Source organism: Dasypus novemcinctus, chromosome 22 (assembly GCF_030445035.2).
Source record: "Dasypus novemcinctus isolate mDasNov1 chromosome 22, mDasNov1.1.hap2, whole genome shotgun sequence".
Taxonomy (NCBI): domain Eukaryota; kingdom Metazoa; phylum Chordata; class Mammalia; order Cingulata; family Dasypodidae; genus Dasypus; species Dasypus novemcinctus.
In genome coordinates, this window is record NC_080694.1 from 2,064,282 (window position 1) to 2,082,997 (window position 18,716).

The following is an 18,716-nucleotide window of genomic DNA, read 5'->3' on the forward strand; positions in this document are numbered from 1 at the left end:
CTGAGGCTGCCATCATGCATGCACACGCACACACACCCCAGCTAGGGTACTGAGTCACTGCTGAGGATCTAGACCCAGGAGAAGGAAGCAGTGCACTGGATGATTCAATAGTTCCCCGGGTGGCAAGACTGAGGGACCCCGGAATGGCAAGACGGAGGGACCCCGGAATGCAGCACCTCACAACCTTCCTGTACGTTCCCTAGCCTGCTCCTGGCCTGCTCCTCCACCAGCTGCCTCTGCATCCCCCACAATAATTCACAGCTGAGGAGATGTGGGAAGGACTCCCCAGGCCCAGGGTTCATCCTGGGATCCACTGCAGTGGCCACCTCAGTGGGTCCTTTGCCTCAGAAGAAATGCTGCTCAGCAGACCCGTCCTCTCCTCACTGTCCCAGCCCCACCTGACGTTCTGGCACATCCTCTCCCCTCAGCCTCTTTCACCTCGCTGAGCCCTGCTGCCACCCCATCATCAGATACCAACCAGGCTGGGCTGTGTGCTGGCCCTCTTCTGCCCTGGATCCCGGCCCCACAGGAGGTGGGAACTGAAAGAAGAAATCTGCTCCTGCAGCTGCTGCCGAGGGTCCTCCTCCTTCATGGTAACACCCATTTCGGGGAGACCTGAAAGGGGAGAGAGGAGTTCCTCTGCATCCCCGAGTCTCTGTGTGGCTGCAGCTGATGCCGGTTCTGCCTTCCCCACAGCTCCCAGCACCTCCACCCTCCCCAGTTATCCCAACATATTCAGAATGGGGTCAGTGATCCCAGTGTGTGTGGTCTCTCCTGACTTCTCCTTATGGCCACCCCTCCCACCACCTCGCCCGGGGACCCTCACTCCAAGGGCCTTCCAAGGGTTGTTTCTATACCACTTCCAACCCCTCAACCAGGACACCTGCAGGCTTGGCTTCCCACCTTCTTCCAAACTTGGGGGGACCCTGATGAATACCACATCCCTTCACCCCACTGCTCTGTGGGCCTCCTGCTGGCTGCAGTGTGACTACATTCCCATCTGACCAGGCCCTTCAGACATACACCGTGGCAGCACTGCCTCAGCCTGCACATACCTGGGTTCCGCAGCCCTACCCCGAAGTGTAAACTCCCCTTTACCCCTAGAGCCACCCACCATCTCTATTTGGAGTTCCTGGTGGGCAGCCTCATGGAGCCATCAGCTCTAACCATTCTTTCCAGTTTGCAAAACTCGCAGTTCCCAATTCAACCTCTCCTCATGGCTAGCCAACCCCGGTCAGCACCGCACAACTGTGTGGCGCTTTGGGGGAATGATACACATAAGTTCCACCTTGGGCAGCCATGCCAGGCTCCAGCTGGTCTTTGGGTCCACCCCCGCTGTGTTCTCTGACACAGTCAGTGCCTCTGGCTTTGCAGCCACCACCATGCCCTGTTGCTGTGACCAATTCAAGCCCAACATGAGGCAGCGATGCTCAACATTTGGCAGAACCACCCCAGTCGTCTCCAGGTTGGGGGTTTTAGCAGCACCGAAGAGTTTTGGGAGCCAAGTGGAGGTCACAGATGTGAGCTCCAACATTGATGCGCTCAGTGTAAGAGCAGAAAGGAGTGGGGCCCCCCACACCACGAATCACTGTGGGGTAAGATGAGGCCTGAAGCCATGGGAACCTGGAGCCAGAGCAACCTATGGCCAACATAGGGGCCAGCACCCCTAAGAGTATCCCTGTGTTTGGAGGCACTGATGCCCCTACATGCTGCCTAATACCCAGGGGCCTGCCCTGGCAGGGCCCCCTTATCTCCCGTGGAAGGTCCAGAACCTCTCAGAGCCCTGTTGTGTTTACATGCACGTCCATCCCAACCTTTATTCCCACCAAACCTACCAAGAGCAGCTTGGCCTTCAGGGTTCTCTCATTATGAGTTAGGGCTTTGCAGGAGACAGAACTGGTGGGCCCTCAGCCCATTCACTCCTCTCCAGGTGGGCTTCCACCATCTCAGGGTCTAAAGAGGCAAATATTGGCCTGAGGCAGGGAACCTCAAGAAGCAGCCTTGTCCACTTTCCTGCAGGCTGGATCTGGGTTGTCCAGTTTAAAAATGTTACATAAATAGACCCTGTTCTCTTCACTCCTAGAGCCAGCTGGAGCCCCAAAGACAAAGGTTTCCATTTCCTCTGTGTTTCCTACAGTTTTGCTCCTGAAGTTGAGGGTTTGTGCTGTCATCTGGTAGGATCCCAGCAGTCAGATTACTCAGACAGGAGAAGAGCCCTCGGCCCGTCCCCTCCAGATGTGGAGCTGGCAGAGCCCACTGCTGCCCACAGGTACCTCCTGCCCTTCCCATTTTCCTTGTCAGTCTTCCAGATCTTTTATAAATAAAACCTGGTTCTTTTACATAATTTATCTATCCTCTGTAAATCAAGTATAAAGAAGCCATTGACTTGTAGAACTGGAGACAGATGAAGGCAGGATTAACTCTTTCAAGTTTATGATGTCTCAGCTAATGGGGTGGGGAAAGCAGCACGACAGATGAAGCCTGAGTAAAAACCTGACCCATAAATATTAAAAATGTGTTTTGACTTTAAGGGATGGGAGCTCATGATATAGTGGATCCAGGGAAAGGAAAGATGGGGTGCAAGGGTAAAAGTGGCCTGGGGGAAGGGATTGGTAGATGGGGAGCCTGGGGTGAAGAGGGCCCTGGGGAGGGAGGGAGATAGGTGGAGGCCCAAGACAGTGGGCCCAGGGGAGGGGACTCAGACTGTGGAATGCACTGGGTCATCACTACTACACACAATAAAACACATGGGATATATTAAGTGTTTTGAAGCTGGTGATTATTTTTACTTTTAATTAAGTATAGACAAATCACAGCTCACCTATAGAGTGTGTGTCTGACATCAAGGCCCTAGGACCAGAGTGAACAAGGGATGAAAAGTCACCTCTGCACTGTAAACACTGAAATGTGTATGTCTAAGATATGACACATTCCTAGACGATTTACCTTAAAATAAGCATAGGACCCACTGAGTCCATCACTCTCCTTTCGGAGGAATAGGGAATGGAAGGAGGCTATTTGGGGAGGCAGGCAAGCTAAAATTAGATTTTAATTATACAACAAAGTCTAAAAATTAGGGATGCTTTCTTATCACCATTTTACAGATGAGGGATAGGCATAAAGATCTCAAGTACTTACCCTGAAGTGACCACCAAGCATATATCAGGATCTAAGTATAGGGAAGGAGTCTGACTTTAGGCATACCACTGTGAATATGAATTCACAAGAGTCAAAATTCCACCCAAGCGGGCTGACCTCAAAGCCCCTGACAAGTTTCAACTATATCCAAGTGCTGCAGATGTGAGCCTGAAAGCACCTCCCCTGCCAGGAGAGTCATTGTACACATGGTGGAAAGAGCCAAGCACCAGGCACTGTCCTCCATTCTTTACACTCTATTAAATGGTGAATGAGTGATGACTGTATATCTGACCCTGTGCTAGGCCCAGGGCAGGGAGAGATGAATGTAAACCTTTTGGAAGTGATTGACAATCCAGTGAGCAAGAGATAAAGAATCAGCAAATACAACTTGAGGGGTCAGTTAGGATAACAGAGCAGGTAAGAAAGATGTTGGAGTGCATGCGGTTCAAGCAGTTGAGCAACTGCTGCCCCCATGGGATGTCCCAAGTTTGGTTCTTGGTGCCTCCTAAAAACAAAAAAGCAAACACGAATAAATCAACTCAAGGGAGCCTATGTGGCTCAGTGGTTCAGTGCCAGCTTCCCACATACAAGGTCCCAGGTTCAATGCCCAGCCCTGGTACCACCAGAACAAAAAAAATTTCTACCTAAATCAGAGGAGACAAGACTGGAGCTGGGGATCAAAGGAGGAGAAGGAAGCAGCCAAGGGGTGAGAGGCTATTTCCACATCAAGGAAATGGCCAGTGACAAGCGGAGAAGGAAGACAGAGCATGGCTCACTGGGTAACCTCCAAGGTAGTTGGGCATGACAAACAAACCCATTAAAAGTAGGTACAGTATTGAGATAGACATTTCTTCAAAAAAGATACACAAATGGGAAATAATCATATGAAAAGTCTCAAGTCCATTAGCCATTAGGGAAAGGCACATCAAAAGCATGATGGGTTATCATTTCACACCCATTTAAATGGCTATTATGTTAAATTGTAAATTAGGAAGTGCTGATGAGGATGCATATAAACAGGAAACCTTATACACTGTTGGTCTGAATGTAAATGTAATGCATTGGCTGTGGAAAACAGTTTGGCAGTAAAAACTTAGAATTACCTATAACCTGGCAATCCCACTTCTGGACATATATCCAAAAGAAATGAAAGCAGAGATTCAGACAGGTATTTGTATGCCAATGTTCAGAGCTTAATAGACAAAAGGTAGAAGTCAAATAACCACCAGCAGATGAATGGATAAACAAAAGGTGGTAAATATATACAATGGAACATGATTCAACTGTAAGAAGCAATGAAGTTCTGATGCATGCGACAACATGGATGAATCATGAACACATTACGTTCAGTGAAATACACCCAACACAAAAGGACAAATATTGTATGATCTCACTGGTAAAAACGAATTATAATAATCAAACTCATAGACTTACAATCCAGAATATAGATCACCGAGGGATAGAATGGGGGTAGAGAATGGAAATCTGATGCTTAAATTGTGCATAATTTCTATTCAGGTTGATTGTAAATGTTTGGAAATGGATTGTGGTGATGGTAGGACCTTACTATGGAGCATGTTTGTGAATGTGGTTAAGGGAAGAAGTTTAAGGGCATATACATTACTAGAAGAAAAGTTAGAAGCCAAAACATGGGATTGTTTAACTACATGTACAATGCTGTGGACGATGGACTGCAGGTAATAGTACAAACACGAGATTGTTCTTTCATGAATTATAGCAAATCTATGACACTATTACATGTTGTTAATAATACGAAGGTATATGGAAAAATATACCTAATGTAAACTGTTCTTACATGAATTTTCTGTAGATACACAACTTTCCTAATTAAAAAAAAGTACAATAATTTAAGAAAGCATTATGGTAAGTGAAAGAATCTATGAACAAAGTACTACATATTCCATGATTTCATTAATATAAAATGTAAAAATAAATTTATAGAAATGGAATTAGATTAGTGGTTATGTAGGCCTGGGGAATGATAGAGGGATTGAGAGGTGACTGCTAAGGGGTATGGGACTTTTCTTCTTGGAATGATGAAAATGTTCTAAACTTGATTGTGGTGATGAATGCACAACTCTTGTGATTATACTAAAGTCACTGCACACTTTGGATAGATTTATGGTATGTGACTGTATCTCAATAAAACTGCTTAAAGACTTGGACACACATTCTGGAGTTCTTTGTAGTCCAGTATAATAACTTTGCATTTTACTGTAAGCTGGGAATGCACGGGGATTTCAGTAAAGAGTAACAAGGGACAAGACTTGCCTTAGGTTTGAACAGGACCATTCAGGTTGCCAGATAAGAATGGACCACAGTGGTAAGCAGGTCAAAGGCAGGCCAAGCTGCACAGCTATCACAGTAGTCCAGGCAAGTGATATGATGGATGAGACAGAGCAGTAACAGGGAAACCAGGTGGTCAGGTTTTGCACATATTTGAAGTATTGATACTGGACTGATGTGGGGTAAGAAAGTGACACAGGGAAGTGGATTTGGCCCAGTGGTTAGGGCATTCGTCTACCACATGGGAGGTCCGCAGTTCAAACCCCGGGCCTCCATGACCCATGTGGAGTTGGCCCACACACAGGGCTGATGCTCGCAAGGAGTGCCCTGCCACATAGGGGTGTCCCCGCATAGGGGGGCCCCACACACAAGGAGTGCGCCCCATAAGGAGAGCTGCCTAGCACGAAAGAAAGTTCAGCCTGCCCAGGAATGGCGCCACACACACGGAGAGCTGACACAACAAGATGATGCAACATAAAGAAACACAGATTCCCATGCCACTGACAACAAAAACGAACAAAGAAGAACACGCAGCAGGGTAAGGGGAGAGAAATAAATAAAATAAAATCTTAAAAAAAAATTAAAAAAATAAAAAAATAAAAAGTGACACAATCACAAAATCTAAAAGACAGAAGAATGAACAAACAGGAGGAATGCAACTATGGACTAAATTAGACTATTATTATTCTAATAATGGAAGAACTGATAGAAAGACAGTGGACACAAGAGGTTCTGAGGGGAGGGAGAGGGAAGAAGAGGAGTTAACATGGGGCATTTTTGAAACACTGGAATAATTTTGCATGATACAGCAATAACAGACACAACTCATACATTTTCTCAAAACTTATAATAATGTGCTGTGCAAAGTGTAAAATATAATGTAAACTACAGACCATGCTTAGTAGCAATGCTTCAATATGTGGTCATCACGTGAAACAAATGGACCACACTAATGAAAGATATTCACGGGGAAAAGGGTGTTAAGGGGAAGGAGTGGGATATATGGGAACTCCCCATATTTTGATGGAACATCAATGTCATCTAAAGCTCCTTTAAAAATAGAGAAAAAATTTTTTTGCTTCAAATTATGACACTGAAGCAGAATATCAATGGCGTTGTCATGCTAGGCAAGAGAAAGACTGGGGCATCATCAAAACTATTTGATATTTGAACACATGGAAACAGATTCCAAAGGGAGAGTGCACTGACTGAGATCATAAAAAAAAATTTGATACATGGGTCTTCACCAAACTTTAAACTACTGATCTGCAAAAGAACTATAAAGGCAAACTACCAACAGGGAATAGTATTTGGAAATTTAACTACGGCGAAGAAAGAACGGATATCTAGAATAGATGGAACAGGTATCTAGAATATTGGGACTGGATGTGGCTGAAGTGGTTGAGTGCCTGTTTCTCACAAGGGAGGTTCTGGGTTCAGTTCCAAATACCTGCTAAAATAAACAAAAACAAGCAAACAAAGGAAAAAACATGGCTTAGTGGTAGAGTACCAGCTTCCCACTTACAAGGTCCTGGGTTCAATCCCTGGCCATAGTACCAAACACACACACAAAAATACAGATATCTAGAATAAATTAAAAGAATTTCAAAATTCTCAAAATTCAACCATGAGAAAACAATACTATTAGAAAATGGGCAATACATATGAACAAACTTTTCACCATAGTAGATATATGGATGGGAAATAAGTACATGAAGAGATGCTTGATATAATTAGCTATTAGAGACATGCAACCTACACCATTATCATACGTAACTATACACTATTAAAACAACTAAAATAAAAAGTGATATACCAAATGCTGGTGAAATTACAGAGAAACTGACTCTCTCATACATTGCTTAAGGGAATGTAAAATGGTACAGTCACTCTGAAAAACTAGTTAGCAGGGAAGCGGCTGTGGCTCAGTCAGTTGGGCTCCCATCTACCATATGGGAGGCCCTGGGTTTGCATCCCGGGGCCTCCTTGTGAAGGCAGGCTTGCCCGCACGCTGTGGAGAGCCTCCAGCCCAGGCACTGCGGAGTGCCACCGAGCCTACAAGCACAGCTGAGTGCCAACGCAGCAAGGTGACACAACAAAAATAAAAGGGAGACAAGCAAAAACACAGAAGTGCATGCAGTGAATGGACACAGAATAGACAAGAAGCAAGCCACAAGGCGGGGGGAGGGAAATAAAATAAAAATAAATAAAGACACAGAAGAACGTACAGCGAATGGACACAGAGCAGACAGCAAGCAAAATGCCACGGGGGGGGGGGGGGGGGTGGTGGTGGTAAAAAAAAGCCAAACTAGGTAGCAGTTTCTTAGAAAACTAAATATATACTTACCATACAGCCCAGCAAGTGTACTCCTGCACATTAATCACATAGAAATGAAAACTTAAGCCCAAACTAAAGCATCAGTTTTTTCTTTGAAAAGATTTACTCAAACATAAACCTCTAGGCTAACCAAACATAAAATAGAGAAGATACAAATTACCAATACCAGGAATGGAAGAGGGATCATACTGGTTCCACAGATGTTAAAAGGATAACTCAAACAAGATATGAACATCCCTATGTCCAATAATTTTATAACTTAGATGTAATGGCTCAAAATTCCTTGAGAGATGCAAACTATCAAAACTCACACAAGAACAAACATATAATCAGAATAGTCCTAGAGCCATTAAAAGTTTGAATCAATAATTAATAACATTCCAAAAAAGAAAGGACCAGGTTCAGACACTGGCAAATTCTACCAAACATTAAGGAAAAATGAAACCAATTCTCCACAATCTCTTTCAGAAAACAAAGCAGAGGGAACATTTCCTAACTCACTCTCTGAGGCCAACATTAGCCTAATGGCAAAACCAGATAAAGATATTAAAGGAATGGAAAACACACACCAATATTTCTCATGAATATAAAACCAAAACTTTGTCACACTTTGTGAGAATCCCCAGCTAATTAGGGGCCTCCTGGAAGGAAAATTCATGTAACAGGACATATTCAAATGCCTGTCTTGACCCCTTCCAGAATCTTTATTATTGTATATTTTGTGGGAAAAACACACATCTATTTTAAGAAAAATCAACTGATGAAAAAGCTACAAAATGAAAGGTAAGCCTGCCTCTCATCTAGCCCCTACTCCCTCAGCTCTTCCCCCTCCCAGACACCCACCTACCAATCTCTCTTACCTCCTTGCTGGACAGGCCGACCGGGCACAAAAATAAATGCCTGTGTCTGATTTTACAGTCTATTTTTTGCATGATTTTTTTTAACTTAAATTTTTAAGTTATTCAGTCATTAAGTCAACCTTTCTTAAAGAAATTTCCATTACAGATATAATAGTGTGACCATATGATATAAAGTGGGAGGGGGGAACATGAAAAGGTAGGACAATAGACATAAACTAGGACTGCCCTGGACAAGTGGGAGCACACTACGTTAATACAGAAGGGTCGGCTCCCTCCCCAGTGCACAGGACTAACACCTACCACAAACATCCCCAGGCTGCAGAGCTCAAGGCAGCCTGGCACCTGAGGAGCCACAGCCATCAGCCAAGGCCTGGCTGCTGAAGCCTGGATACCAGCTGCCAAGTCCTGCAGCCTGGAGCTGAGCATCATGGGAAGAGGCAGGGCAGCTTCCAGGGCCACCCACCAACTGCCAAGGCCTGCAGCCTGCAGCTGAGCATCATGGGAGGGGGGGCAGCTTCCAAGGCCACCACCAACTGCCAAGGCCTGCAGCCTAGAGCTGAGCATCATGGGAGGGGGGTGCTGCTTCCAGGGCCACCCACCAACTGCCAAGGCCTGCAGCCTGCAGCTGAGCATCATGGGAGGAGGCAGGGCAGCTTCCAGGGCCACCCACCAACTGCCAAGGCCTGCAGCCTGGAGCTGAGCATCATGGGAGGAGGCAGGACAGCTTCCAGGGCCACCCGCCAACTGCCAAGGCCTGCAGCCTGGAGCTGAGCATCATGGGAGGTGGGGCAGCTTCCAGGACCACCCACAGGCAGGCCCACCCCACCACAGGGCCCAGCCAGGGCCTAGGGACTGGGATGGCCCTGCCCACCTCCTGGTTCAGGCACTCCAGGGTGCAGACACTGGACCATCTGTAACATTCCTCACCTTTTCCATTTTTTTCCCCAACTCCTTAACATTCTCCACTTAGTGTGTTATCAGCTCTTTTGGCATTTCACCTTCTCTTTCTACTTAAGCGTTATCTTGTCACCCTATTTCTTAGAGATTACATTTCAGGTTGAAGTATTTTTCCAATTTTCTTATTTCTTCTCATTCATTTTTTGAGTTTTTTATAAAATTTTATATCTTGTCACATATTGGCCATTTTCTTCATGCCTTTTATCTACTTTTCAGAAAGTACATTTCAGCACATAATGTAGATCACCATTTGTTCTGCATTTCTCTGCCCTTACTCCTTTTCTCCCTATTATTACCTTGGTACTTGAAAATAAAATAATGTGGATTTTTTTGTTAGTATTCATATAGTTAAAAAAATTATATAGACAGAAAGGAGATTGAAAACAGCTTTCCCAACAATACCGATCTGTTTCTCTCTCTATATTTTTCATGAAATGTTTTAAAGTAAGAAATCTTTCTTGCTGACATTTCTGGATTCTGTACTTCTACTACTCTTAAAACCGGGTCTTCACTCTCATTACTTCTATTGAACCTTTTGTTCCCTATTTTCTTTCTCCATCTGGCTACCAAATATTCCTGTTATATGTACTCCTCTACTGAAGAGAAAAATTACCACATTGCCAAACTCTAGTCAATCTCTATAAATGTCTATATATTCTCAAAATCATTTATCCATAAATGTCTATATATTTTAAAAATCAATTATCTGTTATTTGAATAACTTATGCTGTATTTCATTTGTGAATTACCTTAATTTTTTATATTTATATTTATTGTGTTCCTACAATCATTAGATTTTAGTTTCTCTTACTTTATAATAACTAAAGAATTATCAACTTTCTATGTTTTATATCAATCTATTTTTTTTACAGATTTGGTGTTAGTAATCACAGTTCCAATTCAGCAAATTCTTTAAAATTTCTACTGCTTTTGATTCACAATCACATAGGTTCAGAGTCATTTATATTTGGACTACAATATTACCACCATATGGCATAACATGTATCATCAGGCACACACACCAACACCCCCCAAAGTAATCTTTATATTTCCCATGATCCCCAAGGATTGTGCTTAATATGTGCCCTTGCCCCATTAAAAGTACTATTTTATAAATACCCTCTAAAAGAAAAGTTCATTTAATTGGTTTCACTGAATTTTTAAAAATTTAAGAACACATCAAAATATTTCAGGTATTGTGTACCATGATCTTATTACTAAAACTTGAACATATGGATATTAGTAAGAATTAAGTTCTTCAACCATAAAAATGTAGGTATCCTACAATTAACTCACATTCCAGGATTTCAGAAACGCACTTGCAAGATGCCAACAATCTGGGGACTTTCTGCTGCTAAGTCATCTGTGGAAGTCATTCTTCTATGTTCACAACTGCATCTAAAAAACCCACGGCTAACATCCTACTCAATAGTGAAATACTGAAAATCTTTCCCATCAGGTCACAAACAAGGTAAGTTAGCTCACTTTTATCACTGCTTTTCAACACTGGACCTAAAGCTCTTGCCAAGCAAATGGGTAAGAAAAAGAAATAAAGTCATCCAAATTGGAATGGAAGAAGTAAAGCTATCCTTATCCACTGCCAACATAAGCTTTTAAATACATAATTTCAAAAGATTCAACATAACTAATGCAACAATATAGACTTTAAGCAAACTTGATCATATGAGATACACACAAAAAAGTCGTTTTGTTTATATAGTACAGCAAAAAAAAAAAAAAACCTGAAGTGGACTTCTTTTCAAAGTCCATTCAATTAGCAGGCTAACAAATAAAATACCTAAGAATGAATGTGATGAAAGGATAGAAATACTGGAACACTAGCAAACACTTCTGAATGAAACTGAAGAAGACCTAAACATACAGCAAGACATTCATTGTTCAAGGATGATAAGACTGCTGGTTCTACTATCAATACTACCCACAAGGAACTACAGATTCAAAATAGTTATAAAAATCACAGCAGGGTGCAGAGGTGGCTCAAGTGATTGGGCACCTGCCTGCTATATGGTAGCCCAGGTTTGGTTCCTAAAAGAAGATGAGCAAACAATGTGGGGGGGAATAAATCAGTCTTAAAAAAAAAACTCCCAGCAGCCATTTTTTTTTACAGGAATGGAAAAACCAATTCTCAAATTTATATGGCATCAGTAAGGGACTTGAAAGACAAAACAATCACCTTTCTTCTTTGTGAGACTGGGAAAGATTAATTTATAATAGAAGAGCTTTCACTGAGATGTGGCTCAGGTAGGAATTTGTGGGATCCTCAGGGATATTGGGGTTCACAGAAATTTGGGTTGTAGTTCTCCCTGTTAATGTTAATGGAGGGTCACTATTTTCTGGAAGTCTCCTGGGGACTCAGAGGCAAGGATGTGGAATATCTCTGACAGGAGTGCCGTGTCTCTCCCTTGGAGGATTTTCACTCAGGCTGGGTGCAGTCTTGGGTTCTCAGAAGGAAGTAGAGGTCTCTGAAAGAACAAATAATTGACCATCTCCCCTCCCCTGTATACCCTAAATCATAGGATCTGCAGTGAGTTAAGCATAAGCAAGGGTATGACACTTCATTCAACATCACTAGTGACCAGTAAAATTCATAAGAAAACTAGAAAGTCTCTGTTGGAGAAAAACCGGCTAGGACACAGAGACTGATTGACCACAGGCAGAATATGTATTTCTTGAGAAGCTCTCCCAATGGAGGGGGTCTGAAGAACAGGCTTCAGTCCCCCCACCAGCATGGTCGGGGTCTGAAGAGAGACTTCAGCCCACTCCTGGAAGGGGGTATGGGGGACTTCAATTTATACAGAACTTTCCTAGGCAGGGAAATGATAGTTAGTGGGAGGGAGTTGAGGGTCTGAGTGAGGTACTGGGAGGGGGTTGAGGGAGTTTATGGCTTCTGGGGATGCTGCAGGAGAAGTTGTTTCTTTTCATCTGTAGGGATTAAAGGATATGTAAATAGTGAAGGTTTCCATCTCCATTTTCCTCTGATATGCAGGTAGAGGTAGTAAAGATCTCCATTTCCCTCTATTCCTATCCCTATGAGGTTTCTTGTTTAACTTGTGGGAAAATGCCTGCCATGCCCTCAGACACAGGAGAGGGGGTTTGCCTTTTCCCAATGCATATCAGAGGAAACTGAGATACAGCTTGTTAATTATTGCAAACCTCTAACAGTCTCACAGCTACATCTTTTGGAATGGACACGATCTAGGTGAAGAAAGACTTAAATAGCAAGGTGCATTCTCCAGGCTGCTGAGAGAGTTGTTCGGGTCTTTACTCAGGGAGACAGCTGTTGTTGATCACCTCTAGAGAAGTTCTCATATCACTAATTGTACTTTTCAACTCCAGAATTTCCATTCCTGTTGATTTTATACTTTATAGCTCTTTACTGATATTCTCTATTTCATGAGACATCATTCTCATGTTTTCTTTTTACTCATTGAGCAGATAAAAAATTGGTAATTTAGGTACTAGTCTGGGAAAATGGCATTGATGTAGGTGGGCACTGCTCAGTTCTTTTGCAAAAAATGGCAGCGAGGGGGCAGGGGCCTAACCTGAGTGAGCTGTCTTGGAATCCACACAGCAGCAGGCTGCAGACCTGGAGACATCATTCAGCAGGGAGCTGGACAGGAGAGATAAAGAGCCCAAGGTAAAATCAAGAGTTGATCATCCCTGTGGATAGAAAAGCCTGGGTAAATCCTACCCTCAAGGCAAATAACCTCTGTGGAACCCCTGGCTCACAAAGGCCAGCTGAGTGGGAGGGGAAGTTCCCTGGAGGAAGGGGGGTCTGGCTAAGGGTGGAGAGTGGTTTCCTTTCTGTGGGTTTGGGCACCTGAGCCCCCTTTCAATCTTGGGGTGGATACCAGCCACACTGAGGTGGCCCTGGGGCGAGGGGAGAGACTCCAGTTCAGGCAGGCTGCCACACTCAACTGCCCTGGGAGAGAGGAACTTGGTCAAGGAGGGGGTGGAGACAGGCTCCTAACTAGCCTGACCCTGAAAACTGTTTTAGAAGTCCAACTGCCTAAGGGAAATGGGGGCAGGAAGAGCCAGATAAGCTTTCAGTGGCCTATTTAGCCTATAGACCAGCTGTAGCACAGTAGGGGAATTCCTGCCTTGCTTGAAGGTCCCAGGTTTGAGCCCTGGTACCTCCTAAGAGAAGGGATCCAGGGAGAGATAAGGTACACAGTCAGCACCTTATGTTAGGGAACTTACTGAGTTTCCATTGTTTTCTTCTGTGGTATACTGGATATATTTTTTTCCTTTTTCCTTTATTTTACTCACTAAAACTGGATACATCACCTGCAGCGGGCAGGTTGCCAGGTGATGAGCGACCAGCAGCCTGAGAACGCCTCCAGGGGCCTAAGAGGGAAGGCTGCTCTCCCTGGATTGTTTCTTGGTTACTGTGTTGTCTCTTGTTTATTCTTTTCCCTTTGTTTGTTTCAATTTTTTTCTTTTACTGGTTTTTCCAAGCTACTTTATTTCTCTTCTTTCCTTCATTACATACATAAATAAGTGTATAATAGTTGTGAACTTACAAAACAAACATATATAACATCTTACCCTACCACCAATAACTTGCATTGTTTTTAAACCTTTTTAACTAATGATTAAAGAGCATTATCAAAATATTACTACTAAACAAAGCATTTTCCCCTAACCAATCCGATTATCAACTTCATATCATTTATATATGAACATACGTAAACAAGTGTATAGTAAAAGTTGCGAACTTAAAGCAAACATGCATAACATCACACAGGGGTCTCACCCATCAACCCTCCACCAACACCTTGCATTGTCATGAGATGTTTGTTACAAATTATGAAAGAATATTGTCAAAACCTTACTACTAATCATAGTCCTTATCTTACATTTGTTTTTCTCCAACCCACCCTATTGTTTTTTAAATATATTTTTGACAGAAGTTGTAAACTTATAAAACAATCATGCACATGTGCAGAATTCCCAAACACCCCTCCATCAACATACCACAATGTGGTGTGTCATTTGCTACCGATAAAATAATATCATCTGATTGTTACCATGTCCATAGTGTACATTTGGCACATTTTCCATACTGCCTCAGTATCAACGTAGTACATCTTTTGCATAGATGCAAGATTATATTACTACAAACCACAGTCCATAGGTCACTCCAGCTGTATTTTTCCATGCTTCTCCACATTCTCAACACAACTACACTAGTGATATACATTTGTTCTAGCTAACAAAGGACACTCTTGCGTCTGTACCATCAACCACGATTCTCATCCACCTCTTGGTTTACTGTGCTATTCAGTTGCTAGATTATTCTCTAGCATTCTGTGAATTGGCATTTACATAACTACACTACCATTTACAGTCACATCCCATTTATAAACTAGCTGTTACTGTGTGTTACCATCCACTCTATACATTTCCACACTCTCACAGTAAAGCTAATTAAAACTTCTACATACATTAAACATCAGTACTGCACTCAGTCCTCTTATCTCCTTTAAGAATCCACCACCTACTACCAGGTCTTGAAGATATTTTCCAATAATTTCATCTAGAAGTTTTATGGTTTTTGTTTTTTAGTTTTTTCATCCATTTTGAGTTAATTTTTGGATAAAGTGTGAGTTAGGGGTCCTCTTTCCTTCTTTGAGCTATGGATATCCAATTCTTCAGCATCTTTTGTTGAATTGATTGTTCTGCCTGAGCTGTGTGAGTTTCACAGTCTAGTCAAAAATCACTTGACCATACCTGTGAGGGACTGTTTCTGAACCATAAATTTGGTTCCGTTGGTCTCCTGTGTCTGTCTTTAGGCCAGTAACATGCTGTTTTTCACCACTACAGGTAGGTATTATGATTTAAAGTCTGGAGATGAGGGTTTACTTTTCCTTTTTATGATGTTTCTGGCTATTCTGGACTCCTTACCCTTCCAAATAAATTTAATGATTGTGTTTTCAATTTTTTCTTTAATGCTCGTAGAATTTTTATCAGGATTCATTAAATCTGCATATCAATTTGAGTAAAATTGACATCTTAATATTCAGTCTTCTGATCCATGAGCATGGAATGTTCTTCCAGTTATTTAAGGCTTTTTTGATTTGTTTTAACATTGAGTTGCAGTTTTCTGAATACAAGTGCTTTACATCATTGGTTAAGTTTATTCCTATTTGAGTTTTATCTATTTTATTTTCACCACTCTTTTAGTTACTTTTATTGATAAAATCTTCATTTCTAGACTCTCTTCCAGGCCCCTCTCTCCTGTCTTTTCTTTTCAGGCTCTAACACACCCTTTAGTATTTTCTGAAAATCTGGCTTCTTGCTTACAAATTATCTCAGTTTCTGTTTATCTGTGAATATTCTAATTCTGCCCTCATTTTTGAAAGACAGTCTTGCTGGATATAAGATTCTTGGCTGGAAGTTTTTCTCTTGTAGTATCTTAAATAAATCAAAGCACTGTCTTCTAGCCTCCACGGTTTCTGGTGAGAAATCAGCACTTAATCTTATTGGATAAATCTTATATGTTATGCATTGCTTTTCTCTGGCTGTTCTCAGAATTCTTTGTCTTTGGCCTTTGACATTCTGATGAGTATGTGTCTTGGAGTTGGTCTATTCAGATTTTTTCTGAGGGGTGTGCGTTGCGCTTCTTGGACAGGGATATCTATGTCCTTCAATAGGGTTGGGAAATTTTCTACCATTATTTCTTCAAATATTCCTTTTGCCCCTTTTCCCTAACCTAACCCTAACCCTAACCATAACCATAATCTGGGGTTGGGATGGAGCAGCAGGTATGGGCAGCAATTTATGCAGTGCGGATACAAGATGACCACAGTTGCCCTGGTAGACGTCTGATTTTTAGTCTATGCCAGCCAAAGTTACCTGCAGTTACCTGTATATGCTGGTGCAGGGCTCCTCAGCCTCCTCCCTGCCAGAGGCAGGGCTGAAGCCTAGGCTAGGGCTGCAGGCTGATCTGTGTGATAGAAACTGATTACTGCTGACACAGAGTTTCAGTCAGTCCAGCTTCCCCTCGATTGTGGTGGAATAAAAGTGGCAGCTACCAGTCTCTTTCCAACTTGGGCTGCTTCACACCCCAGCTGTTCCTAGGGTTGTCCTCTTAGTCATCCAAGACTACCAATCAGTAGCCAAAATCGGCAGCCAACTGTCTCCTCCTCTCCTGCTTCTGGGAAATGGAGTTTCCAATTCCAGCCACGGAGCAGCTTCTGGGGTGGCTTGTGCCGCTAGAGTAGGATAATCACCGGCCTTCGTGGCTTGGCCAGTAATTTCCTGGAAAGGCTGGTGTAGGTCCCCACAGCTTCCTCCCTGCTGGAGGTGGCACTGGGGCCTAGGCTAGACCTGCAGTATGATCTGGATGGAAAAAAGCCGGTCCCCACCAGCACTGGGATTTTCAGTCTGCCCTGTTTCCTCTTGTGCCAGGAGTGGAGTTAAGATGGCACCTCCCAGCCTGTTTCTGATTTGGACAGGCTCAAACTTCAGCTGTTCTCCAGATCATACTGTAGCCCACTGAATTTACTCATCAGTAGATGAAATTGGTACCCAACCATCTCTTCCTCCCCTGTTCTTGGGAAGTGGAACTTTCAATTCCAGCCACAGAACAGCTCCCAAGGTGGCTTGTGCCTCTAATGGAGGATGGGCACTGGCCTCCAGGGCATGGAGAGCTCTGCTTAGGAGTCTTCTCTGCAGATGGGCAGTCTCCTTCCACTCCCCCAAGGATGTTGAAGGATGCTCTTCTGGCCTCCTGGAGCATCCAAACAGGTGCTTCAGCTGGCTCCAGAGAGCTCTGGGTGTTTGCTAACTGCCCTGTAGCATGAGCTGACTCTAGGAGCTCCTTACTCCGCCACCATCTTTTTGGTTCTCCATGTTGTTTCTTGTTTAAAGGTTTTCTATTCCAACACTTTTTATTCTTATTCCCTTGTATTTTTAATGAATTTTTTACTCATATAATTTAGTTTCCTAGCTCTTGTACACATCCTCATCTAACTTTTTTGTATTAATATTGCCATTTTCTTCTCTTTTCTCTGATCCTTTTTTTTTTTTTTAAATAAGGGAGTGGAGACAACTACAAGTATATAGAATAAAAGGGACCAAGTATCAAAAAATAACCTAGAGGATTTCCGGGAAAATTGTGGTTGAGTAGGTAGGTAGAGACACACCCGCTAAGAAAAAAAGAGGCGAGAAGGCAGGGACCTGTCTAAAGGAACTACTTTGGATATATATAGAACAGGAAGGTGCCCTGAGTCATCTAGGAAAGTACTAGATAAAACTGAGTTGCTTACCCCAGTGGCTGGAAACAGCACATATACCCCACAATCATAGCAAGTAACTGCATGGCCCCTGGCTTGCTGCTGCCAAGGGTCTGGGAGGGGGAGTTCCCTGGGAGGAAAGGGTTCTGGCACAGCCAGGTAGTTTCTTTGTGGTGACTTTGTTTAGCTGTGGCCCCTTCGAATCTCAGAAGGACCCTAACCTGACTGGCTGCCCACCTGGGGAGAGAAAGCAATTACATTGGAGAGGGGTTGAGCACAGGCACCTCATCAGCAGGACTCTAGCAAGCTACAGAAGTCTAAAAACACCTTGGGGAAAGGTGGCAGCTAGCTCTCTGAAGAGCCATTAACCTAAGGAGACAATTTAGCTCAGTTGAGGAATTCCTGATTTGACTATAGGAGGCCCCTGGTTTGATTTCCAGGTCAATCAAGAGCATGAGCCTCCTGGTTGTCAGGCATCATCCAGCTTGTACTTTATGACAAGGAATATAATATTCTTTTTGTTTTAGTCTTTCTTGGATCTGTTATTTCTTTAAAACAAAACAAAACAAAACAAAACTTCTTTAATTTTAACTTTTTAAATTGTAATTGCAAAAACCCAGTACATCACCCTCAGAGGGCAGGCTACAGGGTGAATGATGAACAGCAGCAGCTTGAGAAGCTCCTTAGGGGCTCAAAGGGAAGGCTGTGTTTCCTCCATTGTTTTGTTGCTGTTGCTGCTGTTTTCTTTCTTGTTTGTTGTGATATCCCTTTCTTTGTCCTCCCCCTCCTTTTTTTACTTTTACTGATATTTTTCTACCTATATTATTTCTTTTCTTTCCTTCCTTTCTCTATCTC

At 43.0% G+C, this 18,716-nt stretch overlaps 1 long non-coding RNA gene across 2 annotated transcripts in view; it reads right to left on the minus strand.

The window, feature by feature from the left end:
* The window catches only part of LOC131275261 (uncharacterized), an 85,517-nt gene that overhangs the window by 35,984 nt on the left and 30,817 nt on the right, over positions 1-18,716 (minus strand). Inside the window, exon 2 of one of the 2 annotated variants that reach the window (XR_011647016.1) lies at positions 13,164-13,231. The exons of the other annotated variant lie outside the window; for it this stretch is intronic. This is a non-coding gene — a long non-coding RNA (uncharacterized lncRNA). The remainder of the gene's footprint in view (positions 1-13,163; positions 13,232-18,716) is intronic. 2 annotated transcript variants of the gene reach the window in all.